This window comes from Equus caballus, chromosome 12 (assembly GCF_041296265.1).
Source record: "Equus caballus isolate H_3958 breed thoroughbred chromosome 12, TB-T2T, whole genome shotgun sequence".
NCBI classification, from domain to species: Eukaryota; Metazoa; Chordata; class Mammalia; order Perissodactyla; family Equidae; genus Equus; species Equus caballus.
The window spans coordinates 5,606,781-5,618,513 of NC_091695.1; positions in this window are offsets into that span (position 1 = coordinate 5,606,781).

The window sequence follows — 11,733 nt, forward strand, 5'->3', positions numbered from 1 at the left end:
ATAGCAGTACAAAAAAGGGAATCTGGCGTGCTGTCAAGGCCTAACCAGAAAATGCTTATCATCTTTTTGCTGAATATCCAATGGATTTTTATCTCCTCTCTCTTCTCCAATGTTCCAGTTTATTCTTCCTGGGAGAGGAATGATGGTGACTACAGATGGACGCAGGCCTAACATTAAACGTTCAACTTCCAGTGTCTGCCTAGTGACTCAGACATGTTCTATCACAAAGTCAAAGCACAGCCGCTGTAAAAGAAAGTGCTCAAAAATGTATCAAACACATATTTTGAAAAATACACAGTTGTGAAAAGGATGTTCAGCCTATTTCTGGGTCATGTTTGCGTTCTTTAAAAGATAACCACAGTTTTATGTTTTGGTATTCACGCCCTGTGATCATTTCTGACTCGTAATGCAATCGTCTTCCTTCAGAGCACACCTGGCAGGAGGCAGAACAGATCTTTACTGATTCCTTAATGGAAGTCTTTTTAATATGTACGTCTGGCTTCAGTACAATCCTAAGACTGTGGGAGTTTATTCAGACTAATTCAAATAATGGAATGCTATACCTTCAAAAGATCTTTGTGCATTTAATGAGAAGAAAGGAAAATAAGATATTATTTTAAAGATATTTTCTGGAAGGCAGGTGAAAGAGAAAGATGAAAAATCACCTGGTGATTCACATCTTGGAATGCTGGGGTACCTTCTCTAGGCTTCTGAATATCCGTGTGAAACCTCTTCTGCTTATGATCATGCTACAAGATAGTGATTCACATGAAGAAAAAAATCATTCAAGCACATACGCTCATTATTGCTTCTTCCCGCCTTCTCTCAGTTCCTGACTGTTAAAGGAACGATGGAAGATTAGAGAAAAATATACTTCTATTTCAGCTCTCAGGAGTTAGAATAAGGAAGCATGATGGGATATGCAAGTCTCACAATCCTGAGAGCCAGAAGAGTCAGTTCTTCTGTGAAAGGCTTTAGAAGATGGGCCCACCATCGAAAATTCTTCAGCCAGGGCCACCATGACCCAACCTCAAGGCTCTGTCTGTGGGAAAGAGTCTCTTTGATGCAAGCAAAGCTGCAGCTCTTCTGGGGGCTTTTAGGAGCTTAACTGATGTCTTATCAGTAAGAGAGAGAAGCAACTGGGAGTTTTCAGGGAGACTTTTCTTCAAATCTAACAGGCACATCATTCACATTTTTACGTATCTGAACACCAGATGTATCAATGTGAAGAGATTCAAGAACACATTAACCTATTTTCTTCTCTTACCTTTTCCTTTTTATACGTGTATAAGAGTGGTATATGATAAATCTATATTTAAGTAAATTAGAAACAGGCAATTTTATAAGAATGATATAAAAATTCTAAGTGACATTCTAATTTTCTTTTATAGTTTAATTATTGGTAAATTTTTCTTTATCATTGGTAATAAAATAATCATGCAGGCTGTTTTTGAACTATCAAATGCTGGCTGTATAGAATAAGTGGAAAAATAAACTCTTGATAAAGCAAAGCTGAGATCCTATGTTGGCAGAATCTTGGACAAGGGGTCAAAAGTGAGGTATTGATGAAAGCTTTAGGGTCAGGTGTAAGGTAGGGGCTTGGTTAGGATTGGGTGAATTAGTGAATAAGAGTTAAGGATTAGTGGACAGAATGAAGCAGGATTTTGAAGTGAGTCTCGAAGAGTACACAGATGTTTACTACTAACTATTGTTCTGGGGAGGAGATATTTACTTTATTAAGAGTAAACTGAGTTGTATGGTTTAAAATAAATGGATTTTTGAAAAGTTCCTGAAACACACACTAAATTTGATTCCCACTGGTAGGACTACGCCACAATTCTTACACAAATTAGAATTGTAACATGCCCGAGTGATGTCTTCTCAAATTCCTCATTTATACTGATTTTTTTTTAAAAAAAAAAGCAAAATAATCATGATTAACAACATTAATATGTCTCTTATCTTCTTTAGTTGAAGTAGACAATCTTCCTAGATAATAGCCAAAAAGGGGTGGGAGAATGCAATTTTTATTATATCTTGGGCTTAGCCAACATGCAGGGAGAGAATACAGAAACCGTATTATATCATTTCCAACATCTCTACCAATTGAAATCTTGCATTACAGTAATATAGGTAAAATATTTACTAATGATGTAGCCTTTTGGGGCCAGACACCTTCAAGTTACATTCATTTACTGATGCTTTGACTTAACAGAACTAAAAGATAGTAAGCAAAACTCTGAAAACTTCAGAAAATATTTTAATGGCTTTGGAAGTTTTATAATTTCTTTCTATTATTGCACTGTGAGTGTTGAAGGGGAGCAGATTTTGCCACCCCAAAATATGCCTCTTTGGAATAAGGTTTATCTTAAGCCGATTACTTTTTAGAAATAGCAGACACATGAAAAGCTCTGAAAATGGAGTGCAGCTATCCTTTTGTAAGAGAAATTTGCATTTCTAGGGAAAATCTCCATTTGTTGGAATGTCTCCCTCTGTGGACAAGGAAGAAGAGGATGAGTGCATCTCTAGAAACTCTTATCAATGGAGAAGGCAAGGACTTAAATCCGCTCGACAACATGGCCCTTGTTTGCTGTGCTTTCCCTGGTAACTTCCCATAATTGACTCCCTACCCCAGACATCTTTTGTCTTTAGCTGTTGTAGGGGAAGAAGACCTATTCCTCTACCCTCTAGGTCCTTCTGGCTGGTCTAAGAATTAAATTGACATGAGACAGAATAACAGGAGAAAATCAAACAAAGTTTAATAACATGTATTTATAGGAGAAAACCAGGAAAATGGAGTAACTTCCCAACATGTTAGAAGCTGGCACCTTAAATAATGTCTTTAGCTAAAGACAAAGAGAGATGTTGGGGGAGTAGTTTGGGACTTCAAAGGGGAGGAAGGCAATTCACATGGAGATAGAAAAGCAAATGTTTGGTAAACAAATGTTTCCTGGGCCTTCTATAGACAATGTGACGCCAGAGAGAAAACTTTGATAAAAATGGGCTGAGCAAAGATCTTTGCAGTCTACCATACCCAGAGTTATGGATGGTGATGGCCTGTCCTGGGACAGGCCTTTTATCTTAAGTTCTTTTAGGCAGTTAGAGGAAAGGTCAAAGTTTCTTTCTGAGTCTTTTTTTTTTAAATAATCAATTCAAAGAGACACATTTTGGGGTGGCAAATTCTGATCCCCCACACTGGAGATGGATTGTGTTTAAGTTGGTGGCTTGGGCCATTTTGGAGAATTACTCAGTTTTCCCCGGTATCTGCCATGTTTACAGGAGGTATATATGTTATTAAACTTCTGTCTGCTTTTCTCCTGTTAATCTGTCTTTTTATTATGTGGGGGGGGGGGGGTCTCAGCCAAGAAACTAGAAGAGTAGAGGGGAAATTACTTTTCCTACCTCACAGTTTTGTCAAATAAGTGTCTACTGTGGGAAAAATTCAAGTTATGGAAATTCTAAATGTAGAGCTAAGGATTTAGATATCACCTTGATTTCCCCTTCAGAGACAAACACAAAGGTTGGGCACACATGAAAGGCAAGTGTACAGATAATTTTCATTTGACACTCAGAACAAAGATGTCAATTCCTTTCATTTGAAATCTGGAGTCTGTTAGACACTAAGAATAAACTGGAAAGGAAGGAAATTGAGAGGAAATTTATTATTCTATATTTCTTCCTCTATAAATTCTCTCTTCTCTAATCTCTCTTTTTCAAAGTCCAATTAGACCAATTACTTCTAAACTAACCCACCAATTGTCTTATGTTTGATTTTTATTTACCGTAACTGTGTCAAACTCACTTTATGTTTTGGGAGATTTCTCAAATCTTTTATCCAGTTCTTTTTCATTATTCTTTGATTGTCATATTTTTAAATATTGAGGAGACCTTTTAATTTATGATTGCTCTTTTTTCATTTCAGTCTATTCTTGTTGTATGACTACAATATAGTCTTAAACTTTTCCTGAGAACATAAATTAAATATATGTATTTTTTAAACGTACTTTCTGAATTAGTACTGTTTCCTCTGGTATCAGTTGCTTCTTTTGTTCATTCTGATCCTGATATTTTTGCTCCTGTTTCCAAAACAGTCTTGATTTTTTATTCATGTTTATGGACAAAGTACTAGGTTGATTTATACATTTAGCTTTCGAGGTAGGTAGAATAATGGCTTCTGAAAGATGTCCATATAGTAATCCATGGAACCTTGAATGTGTTATATTACATGGCAAGGGTTAATTAAAGTAACATGTTAATCAACTGAGCCATTATCAAGCTAATCAACTAAGCTTAGAACAAAGATGTAATCCTGGGTTATCTGGTGGGTTCAATGTAATTACAAAGGTCCTTAAATATAGAAGAGGGAAGTAGAAGAGTGTGTTAGAGTCGTGCACTGTAAGAAAGACTCTACTAACCACTGATGACTTTATAGATGGAAGAGTCCATAAGCCAAGGAATGCAGGTGACTTCCACAAACCAGGAAAACAATAATAACAATGACAACAACAAAACAAGGAAGCAAATTCTCCTCTAGAGCCTCCGGAAGGAATGTAGTGCTCTTACTATCTTAAATTTAGACCATTGAGACCCATTTTGGACTTCTAACCTCTAGAATTCTATGATAATAATAACTTTGTAACATTTTAAGTCACCAGTTTTGTGGTAAGTTACTGCAGAAGCAATAGAAATGTAACATAGCACTCCACTGGGTTTTCTTTCTGAGTTTTCTTTACTGATCTATAGATGTTTTATTGAAGAGTATTAATTGTCAATTTTAAATTTCAGATGGGCAGGATGCAGTAGACCAAAATATGAGTCATTTTATTCTCAGAAGCTAAAACCTATACTAGAAACTGTTAGCCTGGTCCAGTTAGATCATTCAGTTTTTAGAACATATTGCTAATTTTAAACTGATGGTAAATGCTGCTATTCCAATTACAGAGGTGAAAAGAGGTCAGTTAAAGGCCACTTGGCATGAATATTCTGTAGATCTTGGCTGGCAGTAACTTTTGTTTAATCTTTGATATATCCCAGCTGCTTTTTGTTTTCAGGAATCACCAAAATTTCTGATATTCTGATGTTCCATCCTTCAATTCATATCCTTAAGTTTTTATTCCTTTTTGCACATTTTTACTGTCATTCAATGGGATTTACAAGTGGAGAGATAAAATGGAAAGTCATCTGCCCTGGCATCCAACATGAAGTAGAAATCAAATTTAGTTCTTATATTCTTTTCTTTCCCTGGAAATATCCACCTCCAGAATAAAAATTAATGGCTGCAAGTGCTCAAGAGTTGTTAGAGCCTTTTTGACCTGACACTACCCAATGGTCAGAAAATAAGGTGAAGCATCTTCTCTAGGCTCATCATTCTAAAGAAAGTGCTTTATTACAGAATGTTGGCATCAGGAAACCTATTGCGCCTGAGTAACTGGCCATAAAATGTAGGGCTGAGGAAGTTGGTTTTGGCTTCTCTTGCCCCCAGGAACTCCTAGAGTGACACTCTCACAACCTCACTATGTGTGCAGTGACCTATGGACCATACGTTGCTTTGTTCTGTCAACTTTCCAGTCCCAATTCCTTCTGTGTTCCTATAGATTTTACTGCCTCTACCTCACAACAAGGACTACACATCTTCATCCTCCATGTGCTGCCTGACTTCACAATGACTGACCTAGCCTGTCCTCTATTACTTTGTTTTTTGTTATTGTTGGGGATCAGAAGTTGGCACCCCCAAAATGTGTCTCTCTGATATGATTATTTTTAAGGACAAAAGATTCAGAAATAAAGTTTGACCTTCCCGCTAACTGCCTAAAAGAATTCAAGATAGAAGGCCTGTTCCAGGAAGGAGCTAATACCTTAGATAACTATAGCATAATGAGAACTAGGTGTGTTAGACAGGGAGGAACATAGTAAGGCCCTCCTAATCAAAGTCCTTTCCGTGTCCCATTGTTTTTTTGCAAGGTATGGTATACATTTGTTTCTCAAACATTTGCTTTTTCATCTCCATTTGAATTGCCATCCTCCCCTTTGAAGTCCCAAATCGCTATCTAGAACATCCTCCTTTGTCTTTAGCTGAAGATGATATTTAAGGTGTTGGCTTCGGCCATTTTGGTGAGTTACTCAGTTTTCCTGGCTTTCTTCCATGTATACATGCTACTAAACTTTGTTTGTTTTTCTCCTGCTTTATTTTTGTCTCATGTCGATTTAATTCTTAGACCAGCCAGAAGGACCTAGAGGGTAGAGGAATAGCTCTCCCTCCCCTGCATTATGTTAACCCTTCATGAGAAGAATTGGTAACTCTCTTAAGGCATTACTAGCTGGCTGACTTTTTCACACCACTAATAACAAATCAGTAGGTTGCAGGCAAATATTAATACAGGCACCCCTAAAAAACACCAATAAAACCTTATTCTCAACATTTCTCCTGGTAGTGGAGTCTAAGTCCTATACCCGCTAGTGATACATTTTAATTCTAACTGATGGAAGATTAGACTCTTTCTATTGAAAGGGGGGCCACTCTGGACTAGCAGAACTGGTCCAGATTTAACATATGCAAACACAAATCGTATTGAGATTTAGTTGACCATTGCACTAAGATTCTTCAGATTAAAACTTCTTATTTTCCATGTTTTCACCAATTTTTACGGACTCTGAGTAATACATACACTTGCCTGTAAGCATTATGTGCCAAAGGCAAATTTATCTCCCAAAAGGCCAAAATGTCAGATTCTAGAAAGAATTCGTTCACATGCCTTGGGACCTCTGAAACCAAACATTCTTATGAACACATCCCACATAACTTGATTGCACTGGGAAAAAGAATATTTATTTTACCCAATCAAATGGGTACAAAGAATCATAAGCAGATAAGATTTACCCTCAAAATAATACAGCAGTTTTGGCCAATTCAAACATTTAAAGAGCCAAATACTTGATTTTCAACCATGTAAAACCTGACAGATTAAGTCTGCCTGCCTGTCAGAGACCAACCTGAAATGTCAGAACAATACTTCAGAGATATGCCTTACATTGTGGGAGTGCATTGATATTCAAGCTAGTTAATAAAGTAACAGATATGCTAATTCCTGCACAAAAATGGCATTGCTAATTTGTCTCTGAAGTCAGGCCACTTCAAATGTGAAAATGTAGGTGCATCTTTCTGCAATGGCCTTGCAGAATGGAAGATCATTATCTAATGACTCCAACATACGGTGAAGGTACAGACAATATGTTGGAAGCTGACTTTTAGAACAGTAAAGAGTGAGAGATCACTGCATACATAATAACTTTAATTTTTAAAGGAATACTAATTGGATAAGGATCTGACTAAGGGTACCTGATTGGCAGCAGCAGGAAAGGATGTCCCTGCTGTTCAAACTAAAAGCCTAGTTAGCAGAGTGTCTGTTCCATCAAGAGCCCTCTCCCAAAAAAGAAAGAAAGAAATGCCTCTGATAAGAGAGGTTAATGTCATTTGCTTGCCTATGTGCTTCCCATTGGTCCCTCATACCCAGGCTGAGACCATAGCTGCAATCTTTGTAACCTAGTAGAATCTTTGCAATATGGTAGAATATAAAATATAGTGGAATCTCTGTAATTTAGTAGAGAACGACAATTAATTGGCCCTTTAATGTATCTGGCTATAATGTTGTTGAAGCCATTGCTACTGACTTGGGCTAGATAATTCTAAGAAGTTTAAGGCAGAAAAAAGAAGTGTGTGTATGATGTATAAATCCGATGTGGAGAAAGGAAAAGAGAGAGAAGAAAGGTGTAAGGAGGGAAGGAGAGAGGGAGAAAGAAGTTGGGTAAAAGAACATAGCTGAAAAATGGTAGGGCCAAAAGAACTTTGAAATATATTAAACTTAAGACTTAAAGAAGATTACCAAGAAGTGCCATTTCTTGGAGATGCATTAAACAGTTCCCATGATTTAAACTTGGTTCCTATCAGATATCTGCAGAAAAAAAAAACTGTCATGAAAAAGAAATGTGAGAAGCTTACAACGACTAAGGAGATTACCCCTGAAGACAAGAAGCCAGTTTCTATTAACCAGAGAAGAAAAGAAAAAATAGCAATTCTCTGTAATAGGAAGCTGATTCCACAAGAAGATAGTAAAGATTCAGCATTTGCAGCACCGATGCGTGCAAAGCACTGACCAGTAATATCTGAGTAAACGTATGACATTTGTGTGACTGTAGCATCTGAATGAGCACAGATTGCTATGTGGAGTCAATCAATTTTTAAATGAGTGTACCATGTCAACACTAATTTAAACCAACTCTCCCTTTTCAATCACAGAGTAATTTGTTTTGACCAATAGTAACCTTTCTGGTGGAACTGATTTCCTGAAGAAAAATCTGGATTATTGTAGTATCTGTAAATGAATGTGTATTAACATCAAAGGTATTTCTGGAAATACGGCAAATATCAGAAAACTCTAAGGATGAATTTTCACTTTCAGTAACAATTAGGCAGTAATAATTAGTTCTGTTTTTGGAGACAACTTTGGTTGTGATTAAAGATGACAAGAAGAACCATTGCTGGGTTAGTTTCATTACTGAATCATTTTAACAACTTTTATCCTCCTTTTTGATTTGTCTAAGAGCGAGCTCTTTCTTTACTAGTGAAGATTTGTTCTTATCCATAATATTAGGTGTCTCCAGAGTAGTCTGTGACTTTCAGAGCATGACAGCTTCATCCAAGTTTCTCAAATAGTGTTTTTCCCAAACTCTCTTGCTTGGTGTAGCAGGATTCAATTCCTTGTGGGCTGTTGGTTTGAGGGCCTTATTCACTCGCTGGCAATGGACAGAGGCTGCCCTAATTTTCCTTGCTTGTAGTCTTCTCCATGGGACGGCTCAAAACATGGCAGCTAGCTTCACCAGGTTGACCAAGTGAGAAAAAACAGAGACAGTGAGAAAGTGAAGAAGATGTACGCCTTAGTCCTTTATAACGTAATCTAGGAAGCAATATCCCATCGCTATTCTATCGGTTATAAGCAAGTCACTAGGTCCAGCCCACACATAAGAGGATGGGACTACATATGGGCATGAATATCAGGAGGTAGGGATCATTGAGATCCATTTTAGAAGCTGTTTACCACGCAGGTACAAATCCTCACTATCTTTCTCTCTTCTTTGAAAATTACCACAATTGACTCACTCTTTCAGAGTTCCATCCCCATCAAATTTCCTTTTACTTATTTGTATATGCGTGCATGTGTTCCTTCAGTGTATGTTACTCACAAAACGTATCCTGTATATCAAGCTCAGAGATGGAAGTCAGGAAGACAAAGGGGGATGTGACCCAGTTTTTACCACAGAGAACACAAATATAAATAGGTATTTATATACATAATAAAAATTAAACATGAGCAATGGTTTACAAATTTTTGTAACAAGGACTCCCAGCTTGGTGGTCTATCTTCCTTCTGAATTGGTATTTGAGCCCTAAGATAGAGCTCCAATCAATCAATTAATCAATCACTCAAAATATAATAACATTTTTTGAATCACTGAAGATATAGAGAAATATAGATAAGAATATAATTATAGTTCTTGCCCTAATTAGCTTACCATTAGGGCTAAACTTTTATTTTTCAGTAGAAGATGGGCTATGTTTATCATCCTTTTAAAGCCATATCAAGGTACATAGCAGTGCTATTCTCTATAGCCAAAAAGTGAAAACAATCCAAACGTCCCTCCACGGATGAATGGGTAAACAAATGGCGGTATATACATGCAATGGAATATTGTTCAGCAACAAAAATGAATGGACTATTGGTGGATGCTACAATGTGGATGAACTTCAAAAACTTTATTCTAATTGAAATAAGCCAGACACAAAGGGTCATATATTGTATGATTCTATTTACACAAAATATCCAGAAGAGGTAAATCCATAGACACAGCAAGCAGATGGGTGGTTGCCAGGGCCTGGGGGAGGAGGGGAATTTGGACTGATGAAAATGTTTTGGAACTATGTAAAGGTAGTAGTTGCACAACATTGTGAATGTACAAAACGTCCTGAATTGTATACTTTAAAATACTTAATTTTTTATGTGAATTTCACTTCCGTTTCAAAAATGAAGGAAAAAAGAAAACACACCTAAGTAGTCTATTTCTTTTTCAAAGTGCCTGATTCTCAAAAGATAGACTGAAACAGCAATCCACGCCAGATATTTTAATTCTCCTTTTTGTCAGGTGGAAGATTTGCAACTTTGAGAACCTTTAACCTGGGAAGATTGAGCATGTCTTCATCCTCAAAGTGGATCCCAGAATTAAAGAGCTCTATTTAACAAGTTGTGGATTTTTAAAATCTCCCATCAAATGGTCTTCAGTTTGGCTTCCGTAGCACCCTGGGCTTCTGTCTCTAACTCTGTTTCATCTATCATCTATGAAACTTAATTTATTCCTTTTAAGTCACAATTAAGAATTATTTTGTATTGATTAATTTACTCATCAGATTTTTATTAACAAACGTCCTAAGAGCTGGTCATAAAGTAGTTAACAAAACAAGAGTCCCTGCTCTCCCAGTTTTAATATTGCAATGAGAAAATACGTAAATCAGCTATTTCTAGCAAACGATCCATGTTATGAAGAAATTAAAACTTGCCAATAGAAGAGAGAATGTGCGACAGACAACATTAAGTAGGGTATTTAGTGAAGTCTTTCCAGGAAGATGATACCTAAACTATGATGGAAATGACTGTAAGAATAAAATATGCAAACACCCAGGGGAAGAGCATTCCAGGCAGGTACAACAGAAAACCTAAGTATCGTGAGACAGTAATGAGCTTGGCATGTCCCAGGAATAGAAAGGAGACCAGAGTGACCAGAAGTCAATAAAAGGACAAAGAAAATGGTAGAAGACAAGGAGGGAGAATACAGAGAAGTTCGATCTTATAGGGCAGCCTTAGGACGGGCACTTTAGTTGGTGTGCTCATCTTTCCACAAAAACCAGACGCAGGGCTGGGGATTAATTACTAAACCTTATAATTCTTTTGTGCCCTCCAGGTTCTAGAGAAAGAAAGGAAAGGAGGCAGAGAATAGCATATTTTAAGTATCTGCTATGTGTGGAAACGGGCTTCAACTTAGAATCGGCTGTAGATAAATAGGGGAGATGCAATATGAACTGATTTAGATATTAAGGATTCCCTTCTTCCCTCATACGACTCTCTTTTAATGTATCCTACTTTTTGGTCTCATTCATTCCCTTTAATTTTTTATTTTGGGGTCCCATGCTACAGTCAAACTTGCCAGCAACAGGCATTTGACGGCTGGTGTTTCATTTGGATGCTGTGTTTCGGAGAATGAAAGGTAGTTCACTTAGGAGAGCAGCTGCTGAGTTTTCCGTTGACTACAGGGACTGTATGGGCAGAAATGGTGCTCTTACCAGAAAGTTCAAGTCCCCTCTTTTCAGCCAGCTCAAGGAAATGCTCATTACATGTAGGTCGTTCCTTATCACTTCTCCACTGCACATTTTACTCTCAAGCCATTTCACCAAAAATCTCCATTTCAGCCATGCACAGTAAGTAAACACTTAACGAAATACTCAGGATAAGTCACCCAAATTGTGCTACAGGAAGGGTGGCCTCTAGAAATAAATTAACACTGCAAAAACACTGACTACAGCTCTGATTTGGGGCCACTGGATCGTTTCTCTCAAACTGGAGAAGATCACCAATTTATTTTAAAAATGGAACATCATCATGTGTTTTCAAAATGGATTTTGAAGTGGCT